Genomic DNA, 12,530 nt, shown 5'->3' with positions numbered 1-12,530 from the left:
ACTGAGTGCAGCCTGATGCCTCTGGCTAGAGGTCCCGGGTTCAAAAATCCCGGACGAGCCCGCCGTTGGTTTCTGTGCTACTTTTCCTAAGCATCTAACTCTGTGAATTACAGGAAGACTTGGCGGCTCTCTGTGAGCATCGGGTGGCTCTGCGTGAGTCTCACGTGGCTCGTTGGTCTAGGGGTATGATTCTCGCTTTGGGTGCGAGAGGTCCCGGGTTCAAATCCCGGACGAGCCCTTAGAAAGGCTCACTTTTGAAGCGGTTTTGTTACCCAGGATCACCGGCAAGCATCAAGTTGGCAGAGAAGCAGCCAAAGACAGGCCGGTTAGCTCAGTTGGTTAGAGCGTGGTGCTAATAACGCCAAGGTCGCGGGTTCGACCCCCGTACGGGCCAGCCTTTTGGTGCTCTCGGAGGTCTGCTGTGATCTTCTGATAAAGTGACGGAACCCCCCCCGATCATAGTCCCTCACGATGTGGCAGAAATAGCTCAGTTGGCAGAGCGTTAGACTGAAGATCTAAAGGTCCCTGGCTCGATCCCGGGTTTCGGCAGATGGCTTCTTGCCAGAGAAGAAAGGTCAACCGAATCCCTTAAAAGGTCCTTGCTTTTGTGGACCTCTGAGCAAAGGCTTTTGTAGTAAGGGTTCCATGGTGTAATGGTTAGCACTTTGGACTCTGAATCCAGCGATCCGAGTTCAAATCTCGGTGGGACCTGTTTTGGTTGGAGAATTGACCGAGAGCTCAAACTCTGAGAGCAATCTGACCATTTAAGCAGCGTCCTCCCTAAAATCCATCCACATGTTAGGCCCAGCCCCAGTTTTCAATCCATTCAGAGGCCGCCTGTCATTTGTTTGCCTTTGACACTGTGTCGAGCTGTTCAATTATTTCCATGTTAGTTTGAGTTCCTTCTTTGTCTTTAATTGCTTGTGTTTAACTACAATCATGACAAAACTCCTTTCTTTGGTCGTTGCTGTAGATGTTCTTTTCCTTTCTCTCTGCTCGGGAGGTGCCAAACGGGGTTCTTGCAGAAGACCCTTGGTCAGGGCAGCGCAGTGTCCACCGATCGTTCCATATCTCCTCTATGCTGCCTCCTTGGCACTGGCCACCATATAGTTGGTGAATTAACCGAAAAGTTGTGCTTTAGATTTAAGGCTCTTCTTGGTCTTGTTTCTCAGTGAATATGAGCATGATGATTTTTGTGTTACGTAGGCTACCTTTGCATCTCTCACCTCGTGCAGCCAGTTAGGTCCAGCCCCAAATTTCAATCCATTGGGAGGCCATCTTTCATTTATTTGGCTTTGACACTGTCTCAAGAAGTTTTGTTGCCTCCCATGGTAGTTCAAGGTCCTTCTTTCTGTCCCTGAAGCACTGAGTGCAGCCTGATGCCTCTGGCTAGAGGTCCCGGGTTCAAAAATCCCGGACGAGCCCGCCCGTTGGTTTCTGTGCTACTTTTCCTAAGCATCTAACTCTGTGAATTACAGGAAGACTTGGCGGCTCTCTGTGAGCATCGGGTGGCTCTGCGTGAGTCTCACGTGGCTCGTTGGTCTAGGGGTATGATTCTCGCTTTGGTGTGCGAGGTCCCGGTTCAAATCCCGGACGAGCCCTTAGAAAGGCTCACTTTTGAAGCGGTTTTGTTACCCAGGATCACCGGCAAGCATCAAGTTGGCAGAGAAGCAGCCAAAGACAGGCCGGTTAGCTCAGTTGGTTAGAGCGTGGTGCTAATAACGCCAAGGTCGCGGGTTCGACCCCGGACGGGCCAGCCTTTTTTGGTGCTCTCGGAGGTCTGCTGTGATCTTCTGATAAAGTGACGGAATCCCCCCGATCATAGTCCCTCACGATGTGGCAGAAATAGCTCAGTTGGCAGAGCGTTAGACTGAAGATCTAAAGGTCCCTGGCTCGATCCCGGTTTCGCAGATGTCTTCTTGCCAGAGAAGAAAGGTCAACCGAATCCCTTAAAAGGTCCTTGCTTTTGTGGACCTCTGAGCAAAGGCTTTTGTAGTAAGGGTTCCATGGTGTAATGGTTAGCACTTTGGACTCTGAATCCAGCGATCCGAGTTCAAATCTCGGTGGGACCTGTTTTGGTTGGAGAATTGACCGAGAGCTCAAACTCTGAGAGCCATCTGACCATTTAAGCAGCGTCCTCCCTAAAATCCATCCACATGTTAGGCCCAGCCCCAGTTTTCAATCCATTCAGAGGCCGCCTGTCATTTGTTTGCCTTTGACACTGTGTCGAGCTGTTCAATTATTTCCATGTTAGTTTGAGTTCCTTCTTTGTCTTTAATTGCTTGTGTTTAACTACAATCATGACAAAAACTCCTTTCTTTGGTCGTTGCTGTAGATGTTCTTTTCCTTTCTCTCTGCTCGGGGTGCCAAACGGGGTTCTTGCAGAAGACCCTTGGTCAGGGCAGCGCAGTGTCCACCGATCGTTCCATATCTCCTCTATGCTGCCTCCTTGGCACTGGCCACCATATAGTTGGTGAATTAACCGAAAAGTTGTGCTTTAGATTTAAGGCTCTTCTTGGTCTTGTTTCTCAGTGAATATGAGCATGATGATTTTTGTGTTACGTAGGCTACCTTTGCATCTCTCACCTCGTGCAGCCAGTTAGGTCCAGCCCCAAATTTCAATCCATTGGGAGGCCATCTTTCATTTATTTGGCTTTGACACTGTCTCAAGAAGTTTTGTTGCCTCCCATGGTAGTTCAAGGTCCTTCTTTCTGTCCCTGAAGCACTGAGTGCAGCCTGATGCCTCTGGCTAGAGGTCCCGGGTTCAAAAATCCCGGACGAGCCCGCCGTTGGTTTCTGTGCTACTTTTCCTAAGCATCTAACTCTGTGAATTACAGGAAGACTTGGCGGCTCTCTGTGAGCATCGGGTGGCTCTGCGTGAGTCTCACGTGGCTCGTTGGTCTAGGGGTATGATTCTCGCTTTGGGTGCGAGAGGTCCCGGTTCAAATCCCGGACGAGCCCTTAGAAAGGCTCACTTTTGAAGCGGTTTTGTTACCCAGGATCACCGGCAAGCATCAAGTTGGCAGAGAAGCAGCCAAAGACAGGCCGTTAGCTCAGTTGGTTAGAGCGTGGTGCTAATAACGCCAAGGTCGCGGGTTCGACCCCGTGACGGGCCAGCCTTTTGGTGCTCTCGGAGGTCTGCTGTGATCTTCTGATAAAGTGACGGAATCCCCCCGATCATAGTCCCTCACGTTGTGGCCAAATAGCTCAGTTGGGAGAGCGTTAGACTGAAGATCTAAAGGTCCTGGCTCGATCCCGGTTTCGCAGATGTCTTCTTGCCAGAGAAGAAAGGTCAACCGAATCCCTTAAAGGTCCTTGCTTTTGTGGACCTCTGAGCCAAGGCTTTTTGTAGCTAGGGTTCCATGGTGTAATGGTTAGCACTTTGGACTCTGAATCCAGCGATCCGAGTTCAAATCTCGGTGGGACCTGTTTTGGTTGGAGAATTGACCGAGAGCTCAAACTCTGAGAGCCATCTGACCATTTAAGCAGCGTCCTCCCTAAAATCCATCCACATGTTAGGCCCAGCCCCAGTTTTCAATCCATTCAGAGGCCGCCTGTCATTTGTTTGCCTTTGACACTGTGTCGAGCTGTTCAATTATTTCCATGTTAGTTTGAGTTCCTTCTTTGTCTTTAATTGCTTGTGTTTAACTACAATCATGACAAAAACTCCTTTCTTTGGTCGTTGCTGTAGATGTTCTTTTCCTTTCTCTCTGCTCGGGAGGTGCCAAACGGGGGTTCTTGCAGAAGACCCCTTGGTCAGGGCAGCGCAGTGTCCACCGATCGATCCATATCTCCTCTATGCTGCCTCCTTGGCACTGGCCACCATATAGTTGGTGAATTAACCGAAAAGTTGTGCTTTAGATTTAAGGCTCTTCTTGGTCTTGTTTCTCAGTGAATATGAGCATGATGATTTTTGTGTTACGTAGGCTACCTTTGCATCTCTCACCTCGTGCAGCCAGTTAGGTCCAGCCCCAAATTTCAATCCATTGGGAGGCCATCTTTCATTTATTTGGCTTTGACACTGTCTCAAGAAGTTTTGTTGCCTCCCATGGTAGTTCAAGGTCCTTCTTTCTGTCCCTGAAGCACTGAGTGCAGCCTGATGCCTCTGGCTAGAGGTCCCGGGTTCAAAAATCCCGGACGAGCCCGCCGTTGGTTTCTGTGCTACTTTTCCTAAGCATCTAACTCTGTGAATTACAGGAAGACTTGGCGGCTCTCTGTGAGCATCGGGTGGCTCTGCGTGAGTCTCACGTGGCTCGTTGGTCTAGGGGTATGATTCTCGCTTTGGGTGCGAGAGGTCCCGGTTCAAATCCCGGACGAGCCCTTAGAAAGGCTCACTTTTGAAGCGGTTTTGTTACCCAGGATCACCGGCAAGCATCAAGTTGGCAGAGAAGCAGCCAAAGACAGGCCGGTTAGCTCAGTTGGTTAGAGCGTGGTGCTAATAACGCCAAGGTCGCGGGTTCGACCCCGTGCGGGGCCAGCCTTTTGGTGCTCTCGAGAGGTCTGCTGTGATCTTCTGATAAAGTGACGGAATCCCCCCCCCGATCATAGTCCCTCACGTTGTGGCAGAAATAGCTCAGTTGGGAGAGCGTTAGACTGAAGATCTAAAGGTCCCTGGCTCGATCCCGGTTTCGCAGATGTCTTCTTGCCAGAGAAGAAAGGTCAACCGAATCCCTTAAGAGGTCCTTGCTTTTGTGGACCCTCTGAGCCAAGGCTTTTGTAGCTAGGGTTCCATGGTGTAATGGTTAGCACTTTGGACTCTGAATCCAGCGATCCGAGTTCAAATCTCGGTGGGACCTGTTTTGGTTGGAGAATTGACCGAGAGCTCAAACTCTGAGAGCCATCTGACCATTTAAGCAGCGTCCTCCCTAAAATCCATCCACATGTTAGGCCCAGCCCCAGTTTTCAATCCATTCAGAGGCCGCCTGTCATTTGTTTGCCTTTGACACTGTGTCGAGCTGTTCAATTATTTCCATGTTAGTTTGAGTTCCTTCTTTGTCTTTAATTGCTTGTGTTTAACTACAATCATGACAAAAACTCCTTTCTTTGGTCGTTGCTGTAGATGTTCTTTTCCTTTCTCTCTGCTCGGGAGGTGCCAAACGGGGGTTCTTGCAGAAGACCCCTTGGTCAGGGCAGCGCAGTGTCCACCGATCGTTCCATATCTCCTCTATGCTGCCTCCTTGGCACTGGCCACCATATAGTTGGTGAATTAACCGAAAAGTTGTGCTTTAGATTTAAGGCTCTTCTTGGTCTTGTTTCTCAGTGAATATGAGCATGATGATTTTTGTGTTACGTAGGCTACCTTTGCATCTCTCACCTCGTGCAGCCAGTTAGGTCCAGCCCCAAATTTCAATCCATTGGGAGGCCATCTTTCATTTATTTGGCTTTGACACTGTCTCAAGAAGTTTTGTTGCCTCCCATGGTAGTTCAAGGTCCTTCTTTCTGTCCCTGAAGCACTGAGTGCAGCCTGATGCCTCTGGCTAGAGGTCCCGGGTTCAAAAATCCCGGACGAGCCCGCCGTTGGTTTCTGTGCTACTTTTCCTAAGCATCTAACTCTGTGAATTACAGGAAGACTTGGCGGCTCTCTGTGAGCATCGGGTGGCTCTGCGTGAGTCTCACGTGGCTCGTTGGTCTAGGGGTATGATTCTCGCTTTGGGTGCGAGGTCCCGGGTTCAAATCCCGGACGAGCCCTTAGAAAGGCTCACTTTTGAAGCGGTTTTGTTACCCAGGATCACCGGCAAGCATCAAGTTGGCAGAGAAGCAGCCAAAGACAGGCCGGTTAGCTCAGTTGGTTAGAGCGTGGTGCTAATAACGCCAAGGTCGCGGGTTCGACCCCCGTACGGGCCAGCCTTTTGGTGCTCTCGGAGGTCTGCTGTGATCTTCTGATAAAGTGACGGAATCCCCCCCCATCATAGTCCTCACGTTGTGGCCGAAATAGCTCAGTTGGGAGAGCGTTAGACTGAAGATCTAAAGGTCCCTGGCTCGATCCCGGTTTCGCAGATGTCTTCTTGCCAGAGAAGAAAGGTCAACCGAATCCCTTAAAAGGTCCTTTTTGCTTTTGTGGCCCTCTGAGCCAAGGCTTTTGTAGCTAGGGTTCCATGGTGTAATGGTTAGCACTTTGGACTCTGAATCCAGCGATCCGAGTTCAAATCTCGGTGGGACCTGTTTTGGTTGGAGAATTGACCGAGAGCTCAAACTCTGAGAGCCATCTGACCATTTAAGCAGCGTCCTCCCTAAAATCCATCCACATGTTAGGCCCAGCCCCAGTTTTCAATCCATTCAGAGGCCGCCTGTCATTTGTTTGCCTTTGACACTGTGTCGAGCTGTTCAATTATTTCCATGTTAGTTTGAGTTCCTTCTTTGTCTTTAATTGCTTGTGTTTAACTACAATCATGACAAAAACTCCTTTCTTTGGTCGTTGCTGTAGATGTTCTTTTCCTTTCTCTCTGCTCGGGAGGTGCCAAACGGGGGTTCTTGCAGAAGACCCCTTGGTCAGGGCAGCGCAGTGTTCCATATCTCCTCTATGCTGCCTCCTTGGCACTGGCCACCATATAGTTGGTGAATTAACCGAAAAGTTGTGCTTTAGATTTAAGGCTCTTCTTGGTCTTGTTTCTCAGTGAATATGAGCATGATGATTTTTGTGTTACGTAGGCTACCTTTGCATCTCTCACCTCGTGCAGCCAGTTAGGTCCAGCCCCAAATTTCAATCCATTGGGAGGCCATCTTTCATTTATTTGGCTTTGACACTGTCTCAAGAAGTTTTGTTGCCTCCCATGGTAGTTCAAGGTCCTTCTTTCTGTCCCTGAAGCACTGAGTGCAGCCTGATGCCTCTGGCTAGAGGTCCCGGGTTCAAAAATCCCGGACGAGCCCGCCGTTGGTTTCTGTGCTACTTTTCCTAAGCATCTAACTCTGTGAATTACAGGAAGACTTGGCGGCTCTCTGTGAGCATCGGGTGGCTCTGCGTGAGTCTCACGTGGGCTCTCGTTGGTCTAGGGGTATGATTCTCGCTTTGGGTGCGAGAGGTCCCGGTTCAAATCCCGACGAGCCGAGCCCTTAGAAAGGCTCACTTTTGAAGCGGTTTGTTACCCAGGATCACCGGCAAGCATCAAGTTGGCAGAGAAGCAGCCAAAGACAGGCCGGTTAGCTCAGTTGGTTAGAGCGTGGTGCTAATACGCCAAGGTCGCGGGTTCGACCCCGTGACGGGCCAGCCTTTTGGTGCTCTCGGAGGTCTGCTGTGATCTTCTGATAAAGTGACGGAATCCCCGATCATAGTCCCTCACGTTGTGGCCAGAAATAGCTCAGTTGGGAGAGCGTTAGACTGAAGATCTAAAGGTCCCTGGCTCGATCCCGGTTTCGGCAGATGTCTTGCTTGCCAGAGAAGAAAGGTCAACCGAATCCCTTAAAAGGTCCTTGCTTTTGTGGACCTCTGAGCCAAGCCTTTTGTAGCTAGGGTTCCATGGTGTAATGGTTAGCACTTTGGACTCTGAATCCAGCGATCCGAGTTCAAATCTCGGTGGGACCTGTTTTGGTTGGAGAATTGACCGAGAGCTCAAACTCTGAGAGCCATCTGACCATTTAAGCAGCGTCCTCTCCTAAAATCCATCCACATGTTAGGCCCAGCCCCAGTTTTCAATCCATTCAGAGGCCGCCTGTCATTTGTTTGCCTTTGACACTGTGTCGAGCTGTTCAATTATTTCCATGTTAGTTTGAGTTCCTTCTTTGTCTTTAATTGCTTGTGTTTAACTACAATCATGACAAAAACTCCTTTCTTTGGTCGTTGCTGTAGATGTTCTTTTCCTTTCTCTCTGCTCGGGAGGTGCCAAACGGGGGTTCTTGCAGAAGACCCTTGGTCAGGGCAGCGCAGTGTCCACCGATCGTTCCATATCTCCTCTATGCTGCCTCCTTGGCACTGGCCACCATATAGTTGGTGAATTAACCGAAAAGTTGTGCTTTAGATTTAAGGCTCTTCTTGGTCTTGTTTCTCAGTGAATATGAGCATGATGATTTTTGTGTTACGTAGGCTACCTTTGCATCTCTCACCTCGTGCAGCCAGTTAGGTCCAGCCCCAAATTTCAATCCATTGGGAGGCCATCTTTCATTTATTTGGCTTTGACACTGTCTCAAGAAGTTTTGTTGCCTCCCATGGTAGTTCAAGGTCCTTCTTTCTGTCCCTGAAGCACTGAGTGCAGCCTGATGCCTCTGGCTAGAGGTCCCGGTTCAAAAATCCCGGACGAGCCCGCCGTTGGTTTCTGTGCTACTTTTCCTAAGCATCTAACTCTGTGAATTACAGGAAGACTTGGCGGCTCTCTGTGAGCATCGGGTGGCTCTGCGTGAGTCTCACGTGGCTCGTTGGTCTAGGGGTATGATTCTCTTTGGGTGCGAGAGGTCCCGGTTCAAATCCCGGACGAGCCCTTAGAAAGGCTCACTTTTGAAGCGGTTTTGTTACCCAGGATCACCGGCAAGCATCAAGTTGGCAGAGAAGCAGCCAAAGACAGGCCGGTTAGCTCAGTTGGTTAGGCGCGTGCTGCTAATAACGCCAAGGTCGCGGGTTCGACCCCGTGACGGGCCAGCCTTTTGGTGCTCTCGAGGTCTGCTGTGATCTTCTGATAAAGTGACGGACTCCCCCCCTGATCATAGTCCCTCACGTTGTGGCCGAAATAGCTCAGTTGGGAGAGCGTTAGACTGAAGATCTAAAGGTCCCTGGCTCGATCCCGGTTTCGCAGATGTCTTCTTGCCAGAGAAGAAAGGTCAACCGAATCCCTTAAAGGTCCTTGCTTTTGTGGACCTCTGAGCCAAGGCTTTTGTAGCTAGGGTTCCATGGTGTAATGGTTAGCACTTTGGACTCTGAATCCAGCGATCCGAGTTCAAATCTCGGTGGGACCTGTTTTGGTTGGAGAATTGACCGAGAGCTCAAACTCTGAGAGCCATCTGACCATTTAAGCAGCGTCCTCCCTAAAATCCATCCACATGTTAGGCCCAGCCCCAGTTTTCAATCCATTCAGAGGCCGCCTGTCATTTGTTTGCCTTTGACACTGTGTCGAGCTGTTCAATTATTTCCATGTTAGTTTGAGTTCCTTCTTTGTCTTTAATTGCTTGTGTTTAACTACAATCATGACAAAAACTCCTTTCTTTGGTCGTTGCTGTAGATGTTCTTTTCCTTTCTCTCTGCTCGGGAGGTGCCAAACGGGGGTTCTTGCAGAAGACCCCTTGGTCAGGGCAGCGCAGTGTCCACCGATCGTTCCATATCTCCTCTATGCTGCCTCCTTGGCACTGGCCACCATATAGTTGGTGAATTAACCGAAAAGTTGTGCTTTAGATTTAAGGCTCTTCTTGGTCTTGTTTCTCAGTGAATATGAGCATGATGATTTTTGTGTTACGTAGGCTACCTTTGCATCTCTCACCTCGTGCAGCCAGTTAGGTCCAGCCCCAAATTTCAATCCATTGGGAGGCCATCTTTCATTTATTTGGCTTTGACACTGTCTCAAGAAGTTTTGTTGCCTCCCATGGTAGTTCAAGGTCCTTCTTTCTGTCCCTGAAGCACTGAGTGCAGCCTGATGCCTCTGGCTAGAGGTCCCGGGTTCAAAAATCCCGGACGAGCCCGCCGTTGGTTTCTGTGCTACTTTTCCTAAGCATCTAACTCTGTGAATTACAGGAAGACTTGGCGGCTCTCTGTGAGCATCGGGTGGCTCTGCGTGAGTCTCACGTGGCTCGTTGGTCTAGGGGTATGATTCTCGCTTTGGGTGCGAGAGGTCCCGGGTTCAAATCCCGGACGAGCCCTTAGAAAGGCTCACTTTTGAAGCGGTTTTGTTACCCAGGATCACCGGCAAGCATCAAGTTGGCAGAGAAGCAGCCAAAGACAGGCCGGTTAGCTCAGTTGGTTAGAGCGTGGTGCTAATAACGCCAAGGTCGCGGGTTCGACCCCGGACGGGCCAGCCTTTTGGTGCTCTCGGAGGTCTGCTGTGATCTTCTGATAAAGTGACGGAATCCACCCCCCTGATCATAGTCCCTCACGTTGTGGCCGAAATAGCTCAGTTGGGAGAGCGTTAGACTGAAGATCTAAAGGTCCCTGGCTCGATCCCGGGTTTCGGCAGATGTCTTCTTGCCAGAGAAGAAAGGTCAACCGAATCCCTTAAAAGGTCCTTGCTTTTGTGGACCTCTGAGCCAAGGCTTTTGTAGCTAGGGTTCCATGGTGTAATGGTTAGCACTTTGGACTCTGAATCCAGCGATCCGAGTTCAAATCTCGGTGGGACCTGTTTTGGTTGGAGAATTGACCGAGAGCTCAAACTCTGAGAGCCATCTGACCATTTAAGCAGCGTCCTCCCTAAAATCCATCCACATGTTAGGCCCAGCCCCAGTTTTCAATCCATTCAGAGGCCGCCTGTCATTTGTTTGCCTTTGACACTGTGTCGAGCTGTTCAATTATTTCCATGTTAGTTTGAGTTCCTTCTTTGTCTTTAATTGCTTGTGTTTAACTACAATCATGACAAAAACTCCTTCTTTTTGTCGTTGCTGTAGATGTTCTTTTCCTTTCTCTCTGCTCGGGAGGTGCCAAACGGGGGTTCTTGCAGAAGACCCCTTGGTCAGGGCAGCGCAGTGTCCACCGATCGATCCATATCTCCTCTATGCTGCCTCCTTGGCACTGGCCACCATATAGTTGGTGAATTAACCGAAAAGTTGTGCTTTAGATTTAAGGCTCTTCTTGGTCTTGTTTCTCAGTGAATATGAGCATGATGATTTTTGTGTTACGTAGGCTACCTTTGCATCTCTCACCTCGTGCAGCCAGTTAGGTCCAGCCCCAAATTTCAATCCATTGGGAGGCCATCTTTCATTTATTTGGCTTTGACACTGTCTCAAGAAGTTTTGTTGCCTCCCATGGTAGTTCAAGGTCCTTCTTTCTGTCCCTGAAGCACTGAGTGCAGCCTGATGCCTCTGGCTAGAGGTCCCGGGTTCAAAAATCCCGGACGAGCCCGCCGTTGGTTTCTGTGCTACTTTTCCTAAGCATCTAACTCTGTGAATTACAGGAAGACTTGGCGGCTCTCTGTGAGCATCGGGTGGCTCTGCGTGAGTCTCACGTGGCTCGTTGGTCTAGGGGTATGATTCTCGCTTTGGGGTGCGAGAGGTCCCGGTTCAAATCCCGGACGAGCCCTTAGAAAGGCTCACTTTTGAAGCGGTTTTGTTACCCAGGATCACCGGCAAGCATCAAGTTGGCAGAGAAGCAGCCAAAGACAGGCCGGTTAGCTCAGTTGGTTAGAGCGTGGTGCTAATAACGCCAAGGTCGCGGGTTCGACCCCCGGACGGGCCAGCGTTTTGGTGCTCTCGGAGGTCTGCTGTGATCTTCTGATAAAGTGACGGATTCCACCCCCCTGATCATAGTCCCTCACGTTGTGGCCGAAATAGCTCAGTTGGGAGAGCGTTAGACTGAAGATCTAAAGGTCCCTGGCTCGATCCCGGGTTTCGGCAGATGTCTTCTTGCCAGAGAAGAAAGGTCAACCGAATCCCTTAAAAGGTCCTTGCTTTTGTGGACCTCTGAGCCAAGGCTTTTGTAGCTAGGGTTCCATGGTGTAATGGTTAGCACTTTGGACTCTGAATCCAGCGATCCGAGTTCAAATCTCGGTGGGACCTGTTTTGGTTGGAGAATTGACCGAGAGCTCAAACTCTGAGAGCCATCTGACCATTTAAGCAGCGTCCTCCCTAAAATCCATCCACATGTTAGGCCCAGCCCCAGTTTTCAATCCATTCAGTGGCCGCCTGTCATTTGTTTGCCTTTGACACTGTGTCGAGCTGTTCAATTATTTCCATGTTAGTTTGAGTTCCTTCTTTGTCTTTAATTGCTTGTGTTTAACTACAATCATGACAAAAACTCCTTTCTTTGGTCGTTGCTGTAGATGTTCTTTTCCTTTCTCTCTGCTCGGGAGGTGCCAAACGGGGGTTCTTGCAGAAGACCCCTTGGTCAGGGCAGCGCAGTGTCCACCGATCGTTCCATATCTCCTCTATGCTGCCTCCTTGGCACTGGCCACCATATAGTTGGTGAATTAACCGAAAAGTTGTGCTTTAGATTTAAGGCTCTTCTTGGTCTTGTTTCTCAGTGAATATGAGCATGATGATTTTTGTGTTACGTAGGCTACCTTTGCATCTCTCACCTCGTGCAGCCAGTTAGGTCCAGCCCCAAATTTCAATCCATTGGGAGGCCATCTTTCATTTATTTGGCTTTGACACTGTCTCAAGAAGTTTTGTTGCCTCCCATGGTAGTTCAAGGTCCTTCTTTCTGTCCCTGAAGCACTGAGTGCAGCCTGATGCCTCTGGCTAGAGGTCCCGGGTTCAAAAATCCCGGACGAGCCCGCCGCTGGTTTCTGTGCTACTTTTTCTAAGCATCTAACTCTGTGAATTACAGGAAGACTTGGCGGCTCTCTGTGAGCATCGGGTGGCTCTGCGTGAGTCTCACGTGGCTCGTTGGTCTAGGGGTATGATTCTCGCTTTGGGTGCGAGAGGTCCCGGTTTCAAATCCCGGACGAGCCCCTTAGAAAGGCTCACTT

At 49.8% G+C, this 12,530-nt stretch overlaps 24 non-coding genes across 24 annotated transcripts; all 24 read left to right on the top strand.

Annotated features, from left to right (window-relative positions):
• Nucleotides 1-166: 166 nt before the first annotated feature.
• trnap-ugg lies at nt 167-238 on the top strand. The gene has a single exon. It is a non-coding gene; the product is annotated as a tRNA-Pro (tRNA).
• An 82-nt stretch (nt 239-320) lies between these two features.
• On the top strand, nt 321-394 carry trnai-aau. Its single transcript has one exon. It is a non-coding gene; the product is annotated as a tRNA-Ile (tRNA).
• An 82-nt stretch (nt 395-476) lies between these two features.
• On the top strand, nt 477-549 carry trnaf-gaa. Its single transcript has one exon. It is a non-coding gene; the product is annotated as a tRNA-Phe (tRNA).
• A 90-nt stretch (nt 550-639) lies between these two features.
• trnaq-cug lies at nt 640-711 on the top strand. Its single transcript has one exon. It is a non-coding gene; the product is annotated as a tRNA-Gln (tRNA).
• Nucleotides 712-1,683: 972 nt separating this feature from the next.
• On the top strand, nt 1,684-1,756 carry trnai-aau. The gene has a single exon. It is a non-coding gene; the product is annotated as a tRNA-Ile (tRNA).
• Nucleotides 1,757-2,000: 244 nt separating this feature from the next.
• Nucleotides 2,001-2,072, top strand: trnaq-cug. The gene has a single exon. It is a non-coding gene; the product is annotated as a tRNA-Gln (tRNA).
• Nucleotides 2,073-2,890: 818 nt separating this feature from the next.
• trnap-ugg lies at nt 2,891-2,961 on the top strand. The gene has a single exon. It is a non-coding gene; the product is annotated as a tRNA-Pro (tRNA).
• An 82-nt stretch (nt 2,962-3,043) lies between these two features.
• Nucleotides 3,044-3,116, top strand: trnai-aau. The gene has a single exon. It is a non-coding gene; the product is annotated as a tRNA-Ile (tRNA).
• Nucleotides 3,117-3,356: 240 nt separating this feature from the next.
• On the top strand, nt 3,357-3,428 carry trnaq-cug. The gene has a single exon. It is a non-coding gene; the product is annotated as a tRNA-Gln (tRNA).
• Nucleotides 3,429-4,250: 822 nt separating this feature from the next.
• trnap-ugg lies at nt 4,251-4,321 on the top strand. The gene has a single exon. It is a non-coding gene; the product is annotated as a tRNA-Pro (tRNA).
• A 403-nt stretch (nt 4,322-4,724) lies between these two features.
• Nucleotides 4,725-4,796, top strand: trnaq-cug. The gene has a single exon. It is a non-coding gene; the product is annotated as a tRNA-Gln (tRNA).
• Nucleotides 4,797-5,618: 822 nt separating this feature from the next.
• On the top strand, nt 5,619-5,688 carry trnap-ugg. The gene has a single exon. It is a non-coding gene; the product is annotated as a tRNA-Pro (tRNA).
• Nucleotides 5,689-5,770: 82 nt separating this feature from the next.
• On the top strand, nt 5,771-5,844 carry trnai-aau. Its single transcript has one exon. It is a non-coding gene; the product is annotated as a tRNA-Ile (tRNA).
• Nucleotides 5,845-6,089: 245 nt separating this feature from the next.
• trnaq-cug lies at nt 6,090-6,161 on the top strand. Its single transcript has one exon. It is a non-coding gene; the product is annotated as a tRNA-Gln (tRNA).
• A 1,286-nt stretch (nt 6,162-7,447) lies between these two features.
• On the top strand, nt 7,448-7,519 carry trnaq-cug. The gene has a single exon. It is a non-coding gene; the product is annotated as a tRNA-Gln (tRNA).
• Nucleotides 7,520-8,808: 1,289 nt separating this feature from the next.
• On the top strand, nt 8,809-8,880 carry trnaq-cug. The gene has a single exon. It is a non-coding gene; the product is annotated as a tRNA-Gln (tRNA).
• An 822-nt stretch (nt 8,881-9,702) lies between these two features.
• Nucleotides 9,703-9,774, top strand: trnap-ugg. The gene has a single exon. It is a non-coding gene; the product is annotated as a tRNA-Pro (tRNA).
• Nucleotides 9,775-9,856: 82 nt separating this feature from the next.
• On the top strand, nt 9,857-9,929 carry trnai-aau. The gene has a single exon. It is a non-coding gene; the product is annotated as a tRNA-Ile (tRNA).
• Nucleotides 9,930-10,014: 85 nt separating this feature from the next.
• On the top strand, nt 10,015-10,087 carry trnaf-gaa. The gene has a single exon. It is a non-coding gene; the product is annotated as a tRNA-Phe (tRNA).
• Nucleotides 10,088-10,177: 90 nt separating this feature from the next.
• On the top strand, nt 10,178-10,249 carry trnaq-cug. The gene has a single exon. It is a non-coding gene; the product is annotated as a tRNA-Gln (tRNA).
• Nucleotides 10,250-11,225: 976 nt separating this feature from the next.
• On the top strand, nt 11,226-11,299 carry trnai-aau. Its single transcript has one exon. It is a non-coding gene; the product is annotated as a tRNA-Ile (tRNA).
• Nucleotides 11,300-11,384: 85 nt separating this feature from the next.
• On the top strand, nt 11,385-11,457 carry trnaf-gaa. The gene has a single exon. It is a non-coding gene; the product is annotated as a tRNA-Phe (tRNA).
• A 90-nt stretch (nt 11,458-11,547) lies between these two features.
• On the top strand, nt 11,548-11,619 carry trnaq-cug. The gene has a single exon. It is a non-coding gene; the product is annotated as a tRNA-Gln (tRNA).
• Nucleotides 11,620-12,441: 822 nt separating this feature from the next.
• Nucleotides 12,442-12,513, top strand: trnap-ugg. The gene has a single exon. It is a non-coding gene; the product is annotated as a tRNA-Pro (tRNA).
• The last annotated feature ends 17 nt before the right edge of the window (nt 12,514-12,530 follow it).

This window comes from Puntigrus tetrazona, chromosome 20, assembly GCF_018831695.1.
Source record: "Puntigrus tetrazona isolate hp1 chromosome 20, ASM1883169v1, whole genome shotgun sequence".
NCBI classification, from domain to species: domain Eukaryota; kingdom Metazoa; phylum Chordata; class Actinopteri; order Cypriniformes; family Cyprinidae; genus Puntigrus; species Puntigrus tetrazona.
This window is presented reverse-complemented; position numbering and strand designations above follow the sequence as displayed.